Source organism: Squalius cephalus (assembly GCF_949319135.1).
Source record: "Squalius cephalus genome assembly, chromosome: 16".
NCBI lineage: Eukaryota > Metazoa > Chordata > Actinopteri > Cypriniformes > Leuciscidae > Squalius > Squalius cephalus.
Genome location: NC_137137.1, coordinates 35,589,008 through 35,608,382, shown reverse-complemented (window position 1 = coordinate 35,608,382; position 19,375 = coordinate 35,589,008). Strand labels below are relative to the sequence as shown.

Sequence of the window (19,375 nt, the reverse complement as noted above, 5' to 3'; positions counted from 1 at the left end):
GTCACGTAACCCCCGAACATTCAAAGAGAAACATGAGAGGAAGTTGATTGAGATATAAATATATATGTGTCCTGTCACAAGTGGCCGTTCAAGTGGAAAATGCCATGGCTAATGCGAGTGAATTTGCAAAACCAGCCGACTTACCAGTTCAACGGCTATATGTCAGAAAAAAAAGAAATGACCATGCGTAGAACCACACAAGGTAAAACCCAGAGCCATTCTGCATGCAAACATTATCGCTGTGATTCCAGCTGCCATTTGGCAAATTACAAGCAGTGCCCTGCTTTAAATAAGACATGTAAGTTGTGTGGTAAAATGGGACATTTTGCAAAAGTGTGCTGCTCTGGACGAAGACAGGACATCAGAGAAATCGAAGTCCCTGAACTGACTGTTTAAAACATTTGCTGCTGCAAACAAAATTGTGTGTGACATTGAAATGTGCACATTTTCTGGTACTACGACGCAAGAACTAATTGTTGATACTGGATCATTCGTATCTTTGCTTCCAGAGCATATATATAAGCAATACTTCTCTGAACTACCCTTGGAACAGTCAGATGTGCGTCTTGTCACATATTCAAAAGATGACCTTCCAGTGCTGGGATGTATTAAGACGTCTGTGCGACATGGTGAACATTCAGTACCTGCCACATTTTATATTGTGAAAAGTGGAAACGCACTTATGGGCATGGACTTAATATATTCCTTGAACTTGTGAACAGGAAATAGAGTACTCACCCCAAACAGTCAGTGCAACAAGTGTTCCATACTGATACGCCATCCTTTGGCTGTGCAAAGAACTATGTACACAAAGTGAAAATGCATGAAAACTTCATTCCTGTGCAAAAGAAGCTACGCAGACTACCTTTTTCTGTAAGGGATGCTGTGTCTGCAGAGCTGAACCGCCTACTAACAGTGGATATTATTGAAAGAGTGGATGCTTCGCCTTGGGTTTCGCCCATCGTAGTTACTCAAAAGAAATCTGGAGACATCAGAATGTGTGTAGATCTTAGGGAACCCAACAAAGCAATCGTTGTGGACAGCTACCCCATTCCACACAATGAAGAACTCTTTTCACAGTTGAGAGGTGCTGTGATGTTTTCTACAATCGACCTGGCAAATGCATCAGGTACCACTACATGAGGACAGTAGGGACCTCACTGCTTTTATAACACATGATGGTTTGTTTCGTTTCAAGCGAGTTTGCTACGGATTAGCATCAGCCCCAGGGGTTTTACAAAAACTGATGACTACTATTCTCAGGGGTGTTACAGGCGTCCAGTGTTAACTGGATGACATAATTGTGTTTGGTGACTCTGTTAATAGCCATGATGCTCACCTAAAAAAAAAGTGCTGCACAAACTACAAGAAGCAGGTCTGCATCTAAATGAGAAGAAATGTACATTTCGCCAGGAGCAGCTCACATTTCTGGGACATACCATCTCCAAAGAGGGACTGATGCCAGATCACAGCCGCTTGGAAGCAATACGTAATGCTCCACCACCTTCGGATGCGCTCACACTAAGATCATTTCTAGGCCTCACCGCTTGGTATGCTAAATTCATTCCTAACTACGCAGCTGTTGTTGAGCCTATGAGAGATGTCCTTAGAGGAAATTCAAATTTTGTATGAACTAATGAAGCACACAAAAGTTTCCAGGAAGTAAAAGAACTGATTGCACAGAGCTCTGAATTGGCTTTATTTGATCCTGCTTTGCCCACAATTGTTACAACAGATGCCTCAGACTACGGCATAGGTGGCATCCTGCCTTCATCCAGATAAGTCAGAAAGGACCGTGGCTTTCGCATCCTTGACATCGGCAGAAAGGAAATATTCTGCTGTTGAAAAAGAAGCCCTTGCTTGTGTCTGGGTCATTGAGCGTTGGAGAACATACCTGTGAGGCAAACACTTCACATTAAGATCAGATCATCAAGCCCTAACCACCCTTTTGACTACTAAAGGTATGGGACGAGCTGGACTGAGAGCAGCACGATGGTCTGCCAGACTGCTCTGCTGTAACTATACTATGCAGTACAGACGGGGGGTTGACAACCAGGTAGCGGATTGCCTTTCGCGTCTTCCATTGCCAAATGAAATTTGATTCTGAATCTGAAACTGTTGCTGCTATCACTACACTCCTGTCAGCTGTTCCTGTGGCCGAGTTTGCTACTGAAAGCTCCTCATGTCCTGAGCTTGCCAAACTTCGTCAATACATCGAGTATGTCTGGCCCATCTAAAGACCTGCATCCTGACATGTCAAGGTACTTTCCAATACGAAATAAACTGTCTATTTTGGACTCGAATGTTCTAAGAGGACCACACAGACTGATTGTGCCACTTAGTTTACGTTCACGACTGGTCACCCTCGCTCATGATGGCCATCAAGGCATTGTGAGAACCAAGCAACGGCTTAGGGAGCTATACTGGTGGCCTAAGATGGATTCACAGGTACAGTCCACAATTGAAACCTGCGTCACCTGCCAACTCAATGATAAAACTGCTAGAACCACACATGCACCACTTACCCCAGTTGACTATTCAGTCGGTCCGTGGCAGAAACTGGGCATCGACTTGGTGGGTCCTTTCGACATTGGTCCTCTTAGTTGTAGATACGTTACCACATTGATTGACTACCATTCAAAATGGCCAGAGGTAGCTTTTGCACCTCATGTGACTGCATCTACCATTAATTGTTTTCTGAGGTCAGTGTTCAGCCAAAAAGGGAATCCTCTGGAGATTTTTACTGACAATGGGCCTCAGTTCCTGTCAACAGAGTTCAAACTATTTCTACAAGAAAGAGATGTAAAGCATATGAGTGAGTTTTGTAAATACTGATATAAAAAAATAATATACAAAATAGGGAATTTCATGTTTTTTTCTATGCCATGTAAAAAATTTACAGTAACCTTAGATGTCAATTGTTTCCATACACACAAAAGATAACATAATTAACTTTTTATGACAGATGTTGCAATTTCAATGTGTTAATCATCTCAACTTAAGTGTAAAAATATATTTTTTTGCAAATGAAATGTGAAAAAAATGAAAATAGAGCAGTGATGCGGTAATGACATCTTGTGTCGGTAAGGACAAAATAATTTTTTTATGTAAAAAATGGCATGTTTATATATATACTAATATATATATATATATATATATATACTAATATATACTTCAGTACTAATAATATACTGAATATTTGTAATTTAATATACAGTAAACCTTGAATTTGTCTCTACCGCAACACAAGGTCTTTACCGCAACACCTAAATTTGCTGCGGTAAAGACATGTTGCGGAAATGACATTTTTGCTAATATTTTAGCTAATTGGCAGCTAGCAAGGCCTACCACATTAGTTTTGACTCTTAGCATCTTAATATACATGAATTAAACAGTAATATACGTTTATTTTTAAAATGTAGTTCAAAAATACACAATTATTAAGCTGAATGGTAAGGACGCACAATAAATACTAGAGCAGAAAAGATGATGTTTACCTTATTTTTTTGGTATCTTGTGAGTGAGGTAGTGTGGTGGCCCAGTCTGTCAGCAATGTGCTCAAGTGATAATTTCTGTTTCCATAGAAACTAGACTTGTTTGTGTTCGATAAAATTTCATAATAAAAGCTTTTTTTCATTGTTGCGGTAAGGACTCAAAAGTGTGGGACAGGCACATTTAGTTAAAAAAATCATAAAAATGATCAGTAAATAATACAAAGAATTTTAAGATGCTATGTAAATGAATCTGTATATTAAACAATTCCATTTGAAATAATGTCATATTGTAAAAGAATGAGCTAATTTTAAGTATCTCAACATTGAAACCACGGGTGTGGGACATGAGCAAAAATGATGTTTGGACCTATAAATGCTTCATAATTTTACATTAAATCATATTATTTATTCATTATTTTTTTATGTCAAGGTGTGTATTGACACTACGTTTATATTTATGAAACATCAAATGACAAATTTTAACATAAATCTAAAATTTCACTACTGGGACTTAAAAGTGCCCGTAGTTGCAGAAACACCCATATATATATATATATATATATATATATATATGCTCAAATATTTGTTAGTTGGACATTAGATGTGCCTTATTTAGAATTTTAAACCTACAAGTGTATTTTTATGATAGCAATAACTGTATGTAGGCTAATATACTGTCAATTACTAAGCTCAGATTCATCTTACCAGTTAAAATTTATATTGTGCTTTTGTAATTATTTATTTTTAATTTTGTGATTTTAACTTCTGCTTTAAAAAATGTTCTTCTAATAATCATAAACATGTATTACAGCTGCCAAACAAAACCAGAGAGAAATGTATTCATAAATTTTTAAAACAATCTAATTAAATCTTGGGCACAAAACATTCAGCCTGTAAAAAAAGAAAATCTGTAGTATATATATATATATATATTGTATTTATCTATCTATATATCTATAAATACAGTACATATATATATATATATTAGTGGTGGGCCGTTATCGGCGTTAACGCGCTGCGTTACTCTTATCGCGCGATAAAAAAAATATCGCCGTTAATCTATTCCCCAAGTTGGGTTGGGAGATGATGACGCAATCTACCCGCGGCCGCGAGGTAAACCCGGCTGCAACGCATATTCGTCGTCATCTTAAGTAAACACGGCTGAAAGTGAAAGCTGCAACATCCATTATTTGGACTTGGTTCGGATTTAAGCCGTCCGACAAACAGCAGCAAACTATAGACAGAGTGTGTGGGGTAACGGTTCGGTAAGTTAACACACGACTAATCCGTTCTACCACCTCAAATTCAAAACGAAACATGATATCACTGAATACCAGCGCGCGCGTATTATTCTCATTCCAATATATCTTAGTGGTGTAAACACATAATCTCTGTCTACGCCCGATTTTAAGAATCGTTGTTGTGTTTCTTTTTAACTGAAAAGACATCAGTTAGACAATATTATCACTTTAAATTTGGGGTTTCATAAGCTCAAAGCTATAATAAACATTAGACCTACTTAGGTCTCTGCAGCTAGTGTACTTAAATTTTATTTATCTGCAAAATGATGTTGTATACTCACAGTTTTGCACAATATATGTTCTCAAAACTACATATACCCTTTAAAAAAAATACGTTTAGCAGGGTCTGTGTAACCTGTTCTGAAATGGTTTTATTATAATATATAACGTTATCGCAAGAGGCTGCAATGTATATCACAATATAGATTTTAGGCCATATCGCCCATCCCTAATTGATAGCCTATAGTAGTTGATAATAACATAGGCCTACCTAATGTTGCCTATGGATGGTAACAGTACAGTAGTAACCTTTTACAGTCTATGAGTAGAACAGCTTTCTCAAGCAGTTTGTGATGCATTTTGGAAACAGGAGATGAGCCCCTGGTCTAATGCGCCACCTGGCTTGAGAAACCCGTTCACAAAGACTTACTTTTATAGTAGGGCTGGGAATCGATTAAAAAAAATTAACTAATTAATTGCACAATTTGCTGTAATTAATTGCAATTGTAATCATCAATAATTAAACTTAGAATCACCGGAAAAAAAGGAACAGAAAATAGCCCTATATTAAAATAATATTAAACATCAATATATCAATGTATTATTCTTTTTCAATAATCAATCAACAATCAATTTAAGATTTTTTTTTTCAATTTTTTTAACTAATTATAAAAATAAACTATAGTCCTAAAAAAGCTATTATTACCAGAGCATGTATGATTATCATTTACTCTCCCTCAAGTTGTTCCAAACCTTTATATCTTTCTTTCTTCTGCTGAACACAAAAGAAGATATTTTGAAGAAAGTCGGTAACCAAACGACTGATGGACCCCATTGACTTCCATAGTAGGAAAAAAAATACTATGGAAGTCAATGGGGACCAGCAACTGTTTAATTACCAACCTTCTTTAAAATATCTTGTTTTGTGTTTAGCAGAAGAAAGGAAATCATACAGGTTTGGAACAACTTGAGGGAGAGTAAATGATTTGCTGCCCTAGGCAAGATTTTACCTGGTGCCCCATGCATCACAGCCCATTTCACCCCGTCATTGTGTTCATGATTTAGCATATGCATATATATATATATATATATATATATACACACACACACACACACACACACACACACACACATTACAGTCTAAACACAAATACCAAGAGCATTACATAGCATTCTAGTCAAGTACCCATTATCTTTTATAGCACGTTTTACAATACAGATTTAATGTGAACTTTGCTATTTTGAATAAACCTGTAAATAAATATCATTACTAATTTTGGCAAATAAATTTTAAAAATGCCATATACAGTAGCCAGGCCAAAAGTTTGGAAACATTACTATTTTTAATGTTTTTGAAAGAAATTTCTTCTGCTCATCAAGCCTGCATTTATTTGATCAAAAATACAGAAAAAAAAAAAAAAGTAATATTGTGCTATATTATTACAATTTAAAATAATTGGTTTTCAATTTATTATACTTTAAATTATCATTTATTTCTGTGATGCAAAGCTGAATTTTCAGGATCATTACTCCAGTCTTCAGTGTCACATGTGACATCCGGTCTATCACATGATCCTTTAGAAATCATTCTAATATTCTGATTTATTATGAGTGTTGGAAACAGTTCTGCTGCCTAATATTTTTTCATAACCTGCAGGTTACATGTGATACTTTTTTAGGATACTTTGATAAATAAATAGTAAAAAAAATAAATAAAATGTTTTAAAAATAGAAATCTTTTGTAACAACAATATACACTACTGGTCAGTAATTTGGGGTCAGTCGGTTTTTTTTTATTTTTTATAAATCAATACTTTTATTCAGCAAGGATGTGTTAAATTGATAAAAAGTGATCGTAAAGAAGATTTATATAATTAGAAAATATTTTTATTTTATTTTAAATAAATGCAGTTCTTTTTAACCGTTTATTCATCACATATATTAAGCAACAGAACTGTTTCCAACACTCATAATAAATCAGAATATTAGAATGATTTCTAAAGGATCATGTGATAGACCGGATGTCACATGTGACACTGAAGACTGGAGTAATGATGCTGAAAATTCAGCTTTGCATCACAGAAATAAATGATAATTTAAAGTATAATAAATTGAAAACCAATTATTTTAAATTGTAATAATATATCACAATATTTATTATTGTTTTTATGTATTTTTGATCAAATAAATGCAGGCTTGATGAGCAGAAGAAACTTCTTTCGAAAACATTAAAATAGTAATGTTTCCAAACTTTTGGCCTGTACTGTAGCCCCCCAAAACTGCACAACTGTAGAGTAAAACATTTATAAAAAATTGATAATAAAAAATGCGTCTTAAAACTGACAAGATTGTTACAAAATCACACAGTCTGGGGACTCTGGATAACTCAGAACAACTGCTAACATTAAGTAAAAATAAAAATAACTGCCATGAAATTATAGTATCTTACTCCTATGCAATAAATTGTTCATTCACTACATCACTTTACCTCTGTCTTTATCCCCTTTTATCCTCTTCTCTTCTTTTTGGCACTGTATCTATCGCAGACTATGCTCATTTATAATGTGTCATGTAAATTCGGCCATCCGTCACAATCAGGAAACTTTCACCGTGTCTAGAACTGGCGCGAGCTGCCAGGCCCGTTTCTAAGAGCTGTGTGTTAACAAAAGCAGTGTCTACATTGGATGCGGCGTCGCGCACGCTACACAACAAATTACCAACAACTGATCGCGCACGCGCTCTGTTTCTGACGCACTTCAAGCACTCGATGGGCGGGGGAAGATTGATGAGCCGGACTTTTTTTTTTTTTTTTTTTTTTTTTTTTTTTGCTTTATTTGGTAGTATTTCGAATTAATGGTTTTAAAATAGTATTATAAAAAAAAAAAAAAAAAAAAAAAATTCACTCGTTCACTCATTCTGGCGCCCCTATGGATGAGTGGCGCCCCTAGCATTTGCCTATTCCGCCTATGCCGCGGGCCGGCCCTGAGCTCAGCAAACAGAAGTCTAAAGAGAAATTTCACCTTATTTGAGCGGACTTTGCTTTTCCAGTGCTCGGTACATGATTGAAGCGTTTGGGCCGTGAACGACAGAGCAGAACGCGCAGCGCAAACACGGAGTCGAACATTGAGCAGAGAGCGCAGCCGCCTACACCTATGGCCGACACACACACACACACACACAGACACACGGAACGGAGAGTGCGGCGGCGCACACGGAGCAGAAAAGACCCGCTCATGAAAGCTGCGCGAGAATGAAACCCGATGCACATATTTTCGGCTTTTCAATATCAGCCGCAACAGGAAATCATTAAAACGAGGCAAAAAAAAAAGTGCTGCGTTAACCCTCTGGGGTCTGAGGGGTTTTTGGGGTCCTTGAGATGTTCTGACATGCCCTGACATTTGTGCTTTTTTCAGTTGCTTATAAACATATTAATGGCAAAGGTGTAAATTCACTCTATTTAGCACAAACAGGGCTACCATAATATGTGAACAACTTGCATGTACATGTTTGTATTTTTGATAGAATAATGTTTATGCATGGTTTTTTCAAAAACAAAAAACTAAAGTTTCTGAAATAAGGCCATAAAACATATTCTAAATATATGTAAATAAGACTTCTGACTAATGGATGACGTTGCCTAGAATTTTTTCTTCAAAATTATGTGAAAATCATCCTGCCTAATCATTCACATAACACAATACATTGATTTAAATCTTGTAAAACACTTTTTGTTTGGAAAGGCCATATGCGGGTGGGCGTGATTCACACCTGTGGAGTCAATGGGGCCCGCATAATGAGGCTGCATACGTAATGAGCCTTTCATTCAGGTGTGTGACTGAGCCACAAGAATGCAAGGACAATATATAACTGGTTTGTTGTTTTTTTCCACAAATTTTGCTTGCAAATTGTACAATATCCAAGGTAAACATTTCTAGTAACTGTGCAGTTAATTGTTCTCATACTGTATTTTCAGATTTGGAATATATTCTCTTCCCAAATGTGTCACTAATAAAGCATAATAAAATTATTTAAAGAGAAGGCTTATAATGACCTTTTAAGATTTTGTTTACATCTATCCTTATATAAATATATATATATTATATATATATATATATATATATATATATATATATATTTGGTTTTTTTTTGTTTTTTGTTTTTTTTAAGGTTATACAATTACAACAACATTTAAAATTGTAACAATATTTCCAGTGTAATCTTTCTCTGTATTCGCGATTCATATTAAAACAGTATTTTTGCCAGCTGTAGTAGCTCCACAACAGCGCGCATCTGTGCGCTGTTTCATTCATTCATAGAAACGCGATTCATATTTAAACAGTATTTTTGCCAGCTGTAGTAGCTCCACAACAGCGCGCATCTGTGCGTTCGTTCGTTCATTCATTCATACACAGAAACGCGATCAATATTTAAACAGTATTTTTGCCAGCTGTAGTAGCTCCACAACAGCACGCATCTTTGCGTTCATTCATTCCGATTAGAACAAAGCAAACAGAACTGACCTAATTCCTCAGCGGGATCCGTTTGCTCCTCGAAATGATACTTCCAGAACTTCTGAGGTAAATTTTTGCAGGATTATTATCAAGATAGTATTATTCCTCACAGCATCGTAAAGTACATAAGTCTGAAAGTGAACTCGCGGTGTGTGTTATCCAGCTGATGTGGGCGTTTCACAGGTTTGTTTGGATCGCCTCACATTTGCGTTTGAATAGCGCGCGCTCTCCGTGGGCGGGGCACATTAAAACTTAATGAGCTGAGATGAGAACGACTGACATCTCTCTCTTTGCATGCATATTACATAAACTGTGAATATTTGTTTTTTATAAAAATTACTTCATTTTAAAGAAGAGAATTCAAGCTTCATGCCTGTGTGACTGTATGCCTGTTTGACTGAGTATTCGCTGAGTTACAGTTCATTTTCGGACGCGTTTCAGAATTGACTTCACTGACGGAGAGTAGGCAGAACTCGCATCATGTTTATTTTTCTTTATTTGGCGAAAAGCACAACACTTTGTTTTTATTATGAGCATACACAAAAAAAATACACACTAAACAGGATCGATTGATGTATAACACAAGCATATAGGATAAAAATTAATATTTTTTTTACATTTTTTTTTTGCACTCATACGGAAAAAAACGAGCCTATCGCGCCGGCGCGATAGCCGACCTCAGGGGGTTAAATGCGTTATTTTTTTTTAACGCGTTAAACATTTCAAATTAATCGCACAGATTAACGCGTTAATTCCCCCAGCCCTATTTTATAGTCATTATTTGGGTAGCACACATATTCTGAATGCCTTCGGCAGAATTCAAATGAGCCATTTTAATCTAGATTAAAAAAATTAATCTATGCCCACCTCTAATATATATATAGGTCTATATTGTCTAATTTATCATTGTAGTCTTGATTTTCTGTATACTGTGTATTTATTTTTGGACTAATAGTGGTTAATAAAGTCCAATAATGGTATGAGAGAGTGTCAGTGGTAATATCATTTTGTTCTTGTCGGTCAATGTTAGAGGATCTGTGTTACAGCTGAGGCTTAGCTGGACAGTTAGCCTGCCCTGGACCAGGCTAGTTTCCTTGAATGAAGCTGACGGAAACACCCAAACGAGTCCACAGAGTGAAGAGACGAAACAGGATCCTCAGACGACGACAGGCAGAACGAACTCGAGGGAAACACCACACCGGGAACCAGGAACACCAACGAAGACCAACTACACAGGGGAAAATCCCACAACGATCTGACAAACACAAGACGGAAACAATGAGCTTATATAAGGATCGCTGATCAGAATCAGCTGGCGCTGATGACAATCAGCGGCTGATCAGCGACCACGCCCACACACACACACACAACACAAACACAGCGCGAGAAGGAGTCAGTGAATTCATGAACCGTGACATTACCCCTCCCCCTAGGAGCGCCTCCTGGCGCTCCCAGGAGGACCTACCTGTTGATTGTAATCATCAATAAGGGAGTGATCCAGAATGTCTCTAGCAGGAACCCAACTTCTCTCCTCAGGACCGTAACCTTCCCAGTCCACCAGATACTGAAATCCGCGTCCCCTCCTTCTCGAGTCCAGAATACGGTTTACCGAATATGTAGGTTCCCCATCTACGAGTCGCGGCGGTGGGGGAACCGGGACTGGCAGATTAAGATGAGAACGAAAAACAGGCTTTAATTTGGAGACATGAAAGGCGGGATGAATTCTCCTGTACGCTGGAGGAAGTTTGAGGCGGACTGTCACCGGACTAATGATCTTGGTGACAGTGAATGGGCCAATGAATTTAGGAGCAAGTTTATTAGAGACGGAGCGGAGCGGAATATTTCTAGTAGAAAGCCACACTTTTTGACCCACGACGTATACGGGAGGCCTAGACCGGTGGCGATCGGCTTTGGCCTTGGTGTGTGCCCTCAACTGGAGCAGAGTCTCACGGGCTCCGGTCCATGTGCGGCAGCACCTCTGGACGAAAGCGTGAGCGGAGGGGACCGCGACTTCTGATTCCAGGCTAGAAAAAACTGGTGGCTGGTACCCTAAGCTACACTGAAACGGAGATAGGCCCGTGGATGACACTGGTAACGAGTTATGGGCGTACTCCACCAATGACAGTTGCTGACTCCAGGAGGAAGGATTCTTGGACACCAAACATCGCAACACTCTCTCAAGATCTTGGTTGGCTCTCTCGGTTTGCCCATTGCTTTGGGGATGGTAACCCGAAGACAGACTGACAGTCGCACCCAGTAATCTACAAAATTCCTGCCAAAATTTGGACACAAATTGGGACCCTCTGTCAGAAACCACATCAGTCGGGAGGCCATGTAACCGAAAGACGTGATCTATGACAGCCACCGCTGTCTCCTTGGCTGAAGGTAATTTGGGCAAGGGGATGAAATGAGCCGCCTTCGAGAACCGGTCCACTACGGTCAAAACGACCGTCTTACCCTGGGAGGGTGGGAGGGCGGTTATAAAATCTAGCGCTATATGGGACCAGGGTCTCGAAGGGACAGACAGCGGTTGGAGTAATCCCTCTGGGGGTCGATTGGAAGTCTTACCAGTGGCACAAACCGAGCAAGCCAAAACAAAACTCCGAATGTCACGAGCCATTAATGGCCACCAGAATCGTTGCTTGACCAAAAAGCTGGTGCGATTAACCCCTGGATGACATGCAACACTGGAACAGTGACCCCATCGAATAACGTCGGACCGAACCCCCTCTGGCACAAACAAACGACTCGGTGGGCAACCGGGCGGAGGCATTACCCCTTCTAAGGCCGTCTTGACCTTCGATTCGACCTCCCATGTGAGCGCGGAGATAACTACTTTCTCAGGTAAAATGCACTCGGGAGTAACCGGGCGTTCGGATGGATCAAAAATACGAGATAAAGAGTCGGGTTTGATGTTCTTGGAACCCGGGCGGTACGATAGAACAAAGTCAAAACATCCGAAAAAAAGTGCCCACCGAGCCTGCCTGGAGTTGAGTCTTTTGGCAGATCTAATATATTCCAGGTTCTTATGATCGGTCCAAACGATAAAAGGTACCCCCGACCCTTCTAACCAATGACGCCACTCCTCCAGTGCTAACTTGACTGCCAACAACTCTCTGTTACCAATGTCATAGTTACCTTCGGCAGGAGATAAACGATGGGAAAAAAACGTGCAAGGGTGCATCTTGTCATCCGAGGAAGAACGTTGGGATAGAACTGCACCTACCCCCACCTCTGACGCGTCGACCTCCACCACGAACTGACGTGAAGGATCAGGGGCTATCAGAATGGGAGCAGAACTGAAGCGGCTCTTGAGGTTAGCGAATACAGCCTCGGCTGTATCGGACCACCTGAACGTCGTTCTGGGGGAGGTCAAGGCAGTCAGAGGTGCGGCTAGTTGGCTGAAATTGCGAATAAAACGCCGATAGAAATTGGCAAACCCCAGAAACCTCTGTAGGGCCTTACGGGAATCCGGACTTGGCCAATCCATCACAGCCTTAACCTTGTCAGGGTCCATGCGAATTCCCTCGGATGAGATGATGTAGCCTAAGAAAGGAACAGACTGTGCATGAAAAGCGCATTTCTCCGCCTTGACAAAAAGCCCATTCTCTAGCAACCTCTGAAGCACTCGTCTGACATGCTGAACGTGTTCCTGGAGAGAAGATGAAAAAATCAATATGTCATCCAGGTAAACATATATGAACTGGTCAACCATATCTCTCAGCACGTCATTGACGAGTGCATGGAAAACTGCTGGGGAGTTGGACAGCCCGAAGGGCATGACCAAATATTCAAAATGGCCCCTGGGGGTATTAAAAGCAGTTTTCCATTCATCCCCCTTCCTGATGCGAACCAAATGATATGCATTGCGTAAGTCCAACTTTGTGAAGACGGAGGCTCCCTGCAACCGCTCGAAGGCTGAAGACATCAACGGCAAAGGATAAGTATTCTTTACCGTGATGTTGTTCAACCCTCGGTAATCAATACACGGTCGCAGAGATCCATCCTTCTTACCAACAAAGAAGAACCCCGCCCCCGCCGGAGAAGAGGAAGGGCGAATGAATTCAGAGGCTAGAGAATCAGAAATGTATTTCTCCATGGCCTCCCTCTCCGGAACAGAAAGAGAGTATAACTTGCCCTTCGGCGGAGACGTACCTGGCATAAGATCTATGGCACAGTCATAGGGACGATGTGGAGGAAGAGAAGCAGCCCGAGACTTACTGAACACTTCCTTCAGGTCGAGGTACTCCGCGGGCACGTTAGACAAATTCACCGACTCCTCCTGCAAAACAGAACTAGACACCGAAGAACAAGCAGACATTAAACAGGACTCATAACATTTAGTGCTCCACGCAGACACAGAATTGTGACCCCAGTCAACCCTGGGATTGTGCTGGGTGAGCCAGGGATGACCGAGGACCACCGGAGCAAGAGGAGAGTCCAGGAGTAGGAATGACAGTGCCTCTGTGTGGTTGCCTGAGGTGATGAGTGTCAAAGCATCAGTGGTGAATGAAATGTCAGGTAGTTCTTGTCCGTTGAGTGCATTAACAGAAATCGGGTTGGTGAGGGGTATGATGGGAATCTGCAGCTTACGTGCTAGTGACAAGTCCATGAAATTTCCCTCGGCCCCAGAGTCCAGAAGTGCATGACCGTTGTAATGCCGGGTTGCCCATTGCAGTCTCACCGGGAGGAGAGTGGAGGAGGTCTTGCTGGTGGAGATCCCGCCCGACAGTAGCCTCCTGCTTACTGCCGAGCTCGATCTTTTACGGGGCAGGTGTTGATGAAATGACCAGTACCACCGCAGTAAAGGCACAAGCCCCGGGATCTCCGTCGTTCTCTCTCCTCCCGGGAGAGCCGAGCTCTACCCACCTGCATGGGCTCGTGATCGAAGGTGGGGCTGACCGTATCGCTGCCACTGGCTCGAGGTGCTGGAAAGGTCTCTGGAACCAAGGTCCTGCGGGAATGTTGATCCACTCTCTGCAGTCGAGCGTCCACCCGCAGGGCCAACTCGATAAGTCCGTTAAGATCCTTAGGAAGATCCAGGGCGTAAATTTCTCCCTGGATACGGTCAGCCAGCCCATGCAGGAATCTGTCCCACTGCGCCTCCTCGTTCCAGTTACACTCCGCGGCGAGGGTACGGAACTCGATCGAGTAATCGGTAACCGATAGGGCTCCTTGGCGAAGATCAGCTAGTTGACGTGCAGCTTCTCTTCCGGCCACCGCTCGATCAAATACCCTCCTCATCTCGGCCGCGAGTGACTGGAACGAGGAACAGCATGGATCCTTATTTTCCCACACCGCCGTCCCCCACTGGGATGCACGTCCAGACAGAAGAGTGAGAACCAGAGCCACCTTGGCTTCCTCTGAAGCAAAAGTCTGCGGTTGCAGATCAAAAAACAGAGAACACTTGGTTAGAAATGCTCTACACAGTTGTGGTTCACCATTGTACCTCTCAGGTGCAGGTAGTCTAGGCTCCGGTGGATGGTTTATCTGCGGCGGAGGGGGCGGCGTTGGCGGTGTGGGCGGCGCAGTGGGAGGCGTAAGATCTTGAATACGCTGGGTGAGCTCGGATACCTGCGCTACCAAGGCTTGAACCGCGCGTCCAGTCAGGTTCAAGTTCTCCTCCTGCTGGTCCATCCTCGTAGCGCTCCTGGACAGGAATTCAGCCAGGTCAGAGTCTCTTGCTGCATCCATCAGGTCAGATCGTTCTGTCACGTGAAATAAGGACAGAAGATGCAAGTGCAAGAAAAAGGTTTATTGAATGACACGTAGTCAGAGATCTGAAGCACACAGTTGATGGTCCCTGGTAGCGCAGGATGGCAGATGGGCAACCCGGATCCCGTGGTGTGAACTGGTGAGCAGAATCCTTGAATGAAGCTGACGGAAACACCCAAACGAGTCCACAGAGTGAAGAGACGAAACAGGATCCTCAGACGACGACAGGCAGAACGAACTCGAGGGAAACACCACACCGGGAACCAGGAACACCAACGAAGACCAACTACACAGGGGAAAATCCCACAACGATCTGACAAACACAAGACGGAAACAATGAGCTTATATAAGGATCGCTGATCAGAATCAGCTGGTGCTGATGACAATCATTCAATTATTAACAAGGCCCAGGTCGACGCTGGATTTGCAAATCGTTTGCTATTAAAACGTGGAGTGGTCCCAGTGATAAAAGACCCCATTCATGTAAGTACAACTGGATCGGATTTCTGTCTTTTGCTGGAAAGCTACCGCTTGACTCTATAGCTCCGCCTCCAGGAGCTCGGCTTTTTCCGGAGAGAATCGGAAAGCTGTATTTTTCTTTTATAAATATAATAAAACTAAACACTTTTTGGAGATATTAAGGATGCACTACTACTCTATAGGTACTCAAGATTAACATGAGATTAGGTGAAACTGTGCATGTTATGTACCCTTTAATCCTTCACCAAATTCTTTTTAAGAATTTAAGTGAACGTGCAGCTTGTGATAACCTCTGAACCGTTCTCCTATGTCTAAACCATCTTAACAGAGTGGAGCGTAGGGGTGTCCTGCCTTGTTTATTTTGTAATTGTTTGATCTCTGTTTTTGGACAGGGAGTTAGGTAAGATAAATGTATTTTCTTTTGTTATTTTATTAGGTTATTTATTTTCCCCTCTTTTCTTTCTATATTCGTTTTGTTTGTTATTTTGGCCTTTTGGACACCCTGAAGAGTTGCTCTATATTTCACTTGTTATTCTTTAATAAATGTATTACTTTTTGCTTCAATTTTGTGCATTTGTTTTTTGATTATAGACCGGAGGGATGCGTGCTGGGATTCCATTTCCACAACCCAAACAATTATTTATTACGCCTCTTTAGTGTTTTATATTCCCCTAGAGCGTAATAATTGGGGGCTCGTCCGTCCAATTCTATTTTTGATTTGGAAATTTCCCCTATTCAAATTGAGAAGTTTTCGGCTTTGCTGGTGAGTACCATTTTTATTTTTATGTTTTGATTGGCAGTTTTTTTCATGCGTATTGGGGAAGTGGTAGGTTGATAGATGGAATTTAGTATTGAGGCGTTTAGACAGGCTCCTTCATGTGATGTTTTGGAGTCCTGTCGGAAAATTGATTTATACTTAATCGCTGATTTTTATGATATTGCGATTATTAAAACTGATAGAAAGAAGGAACTGAGAGACGTAATTCAAGCTGCATTAATTAAGCAGGGTATTTTGCAGTCTAGTTCTAACGTTGCGGTAGCTGATGAAGATGACGTTGATGTTGCAGATCCCGTGTTGCGCTCACTTAGTGGTGTAAACTCGGAGGATTTAAAACTAGCTATTCAGTTAAAGCCATTAGATCTTGAAATAAAACGTCAGGAGCACACTACTCAACTGTTACGTTTTGTTACAAATGTACTCAACTAGAAACGCATGCTGATGATCGTCGTTCCAGTTCAGTTAAGACTCAGTTTGATGTACCCTCTACTAGTGTTGACTATCATTTACCCTCTGTGCCTTTGTCTGTGGCTCCTGGTCATTCTGCTGATTTTGATGTTAGTCGTCATCTAACCCTGGTGCCCGCATTTAGAGATAGCGAGGTAGATTCATATTTTGGCGCATTTGAGCGTATAGCTGCTGCGTTGCGCTGGCCGAGAGAGGTTTGGTCTCTTTTGATAGAGTGTAAATTAACTGGGAAAGCCCAAGAGGTTTGTTCTACCTTATCTGTGAGTGATAGTTTGGACTATGATAAACTGAAAAGTGTGGTACTAAGGGCATATGAATTAGTGCCAGAGGCGTATAGGCAGAAGTTTCGTGCACATGTTAAAAATTCCTCTCAAACATATGTGGAATACGCACGGGAGAAAACTGTGCTTTTTGATAGATAGTGTCATTCCAGCAGAGTCGTTCATTTTGAAAATCTCCGTGAGTTGATTTTGATTGAATATTTAAAAAATTCCTTGCGAGACAGAGTTGTTGTCTATTTGAGCGAAAAGAGAGTTCTGACTCTTGCCGAGGCTGCCGTCTGTGCAGATGAGTTTACTTTGACTCACAAAAATGCGTTTGTTGTACGTCGTGAATTTTATTCTCCGTCCTCAAGAGAAAAACGCTAAAATACAGAAAGTAAGTTCGCCTATTTTTTCTGGCCTGGCATTAATTCTGATGTGGCGCAGTACTGACGCTCGTGCCACGTGTGTCAGGTCATAGGGAAACCTAACCAGATTATACATCCTGCACCACTTAAGCCTATCCCTGTCATGGGAGAGCCTTTTGCACGAGTAATCTTGGACTGTGTTGGACCGTTACCGCGAACAAGATCTGGACATGTTTATCTGCTTACGCTTATGTGCGCGACAACTCGCTATCCGGAGGCAGTTCCGTTGCGTTCATTAAAAGCGAAGGCTGTGATGAACGCCCTAATCACGTTCTTCTCTACCTTTGGCTTTCCACAGGTGATCCAAACAGATCAGGGGACTAATATGTACAATAAACAACAAACAAATGTAATTTCTAAAAATAAGTAACCTGAAGACAAACGCAGACCTATTCAAACTAACATAAATTATACTGATAAAAAATAAACTGTGTCTGTAGGCATTTTCATCTCTGCATCACCAAGTTACACCTTTCTCATGCTACATTATGGTGTCAAAACACTATGGCAATAGGAAGCTTATCTAGGCTGTCAACTATTACATGCCTCTGGGTGTGATACTATTTTTCCTAGCAGATGTTGAAGGTGCTTGAAGCTGCCTGTCTAGCCTCTTTGGTTTGTGGAAGCTGATTTCCCTCAATGGAGCTGGTCTGACTTCTTTCCTGCTGATGTCTTTCCACATGCACACTCCAGATGTAACTGCTGCTTTCTCAGTCCTTCCCATCCTAACATAGAGCTCAACTTTGAATAATATTGCAGCTGCATGACTGCAGCATGACCCAAGCCTGAAATTTCACAAAAACATAATAAACTTACTGGCTGATCAATAATGTTATGACCAGGGCTTGAAAGTAACATTTGCTTTCAGCCAAATTTCGTCTCGGACTATGAAGTAAGTAAACATCTGACTTACTACGCGTGTATACGACCTAAGCCTAAACAGGTTTTGAATGTAACTGAATGATATTGGCTGACTGCTGACATTTTGAACACTGTTGGCACTGTGTATTTCGTGAAAATTGTAGTTTCAAACCCTGGTTATGAGAACATATGAGAATATGTAAAGGAGAGTATAGGTTAAGCCTAAGTTAAACCTGAAAGGACAGTAACACTGAAGCATAATTCATCTTTGTATGTCAACTACAAGCCCTCAACACCAAATAATAGCCTACTTACCCCACCATACAGGTGCAGTTCGCCGTGAGGACGTAGTTCTCTCGTTGGTTGATTATAACCCAAGCCTCATACATCGTTGTCTTGTGTCCTTGTCTTTGACTAGGAAGAATTTCTGATTTCAACACACAAAACTCTGAGTCTATGTCATGGTATTTGACGTTCTGTACATGACCACAGACAACGTATTCATAAGCATCCAGTGATTTATATGCTCGTAATTTCTCTCGGGTGTACACTCGGTTTCTCAACTAAATACGTATATATATCTGGCCACTGTATATTTGGCCATCTGCTAACGTCTTCTATCCACTCCACTATAGTACACGGATCTGGTAGCTGGATACCATTTGATAAAGTCAACTTTTTGAAAATAACTTTCTCTGTCTGTGTTGCTTAATCCGCTCACGTAGCTTGACACGCTGCTGATTCTCGCCATACTTCCGTTGCCAATATGCGCGCGCATACGTTGCTACGTCATCATTGTGTACAAACAGTAAAAGGGTCTATTACTTAAAACATACACAAAAACTGATTTTGCACGGGCA

At 41.0% G+C, this 19,375-nt stretch overlaps 1 long non-coding RNA gene across 1 annotated transcript in view; it reads left to right on the top strand.

Moving 5' to 3' along the window:
- LOC307173320 overlaps nt 1-19,375 on the top strand; it is a 349,409-nt gene that overhangs the window by 180,647 nt on the left and 149,387 nt on the right. The window lies entirely within an intron of this gene.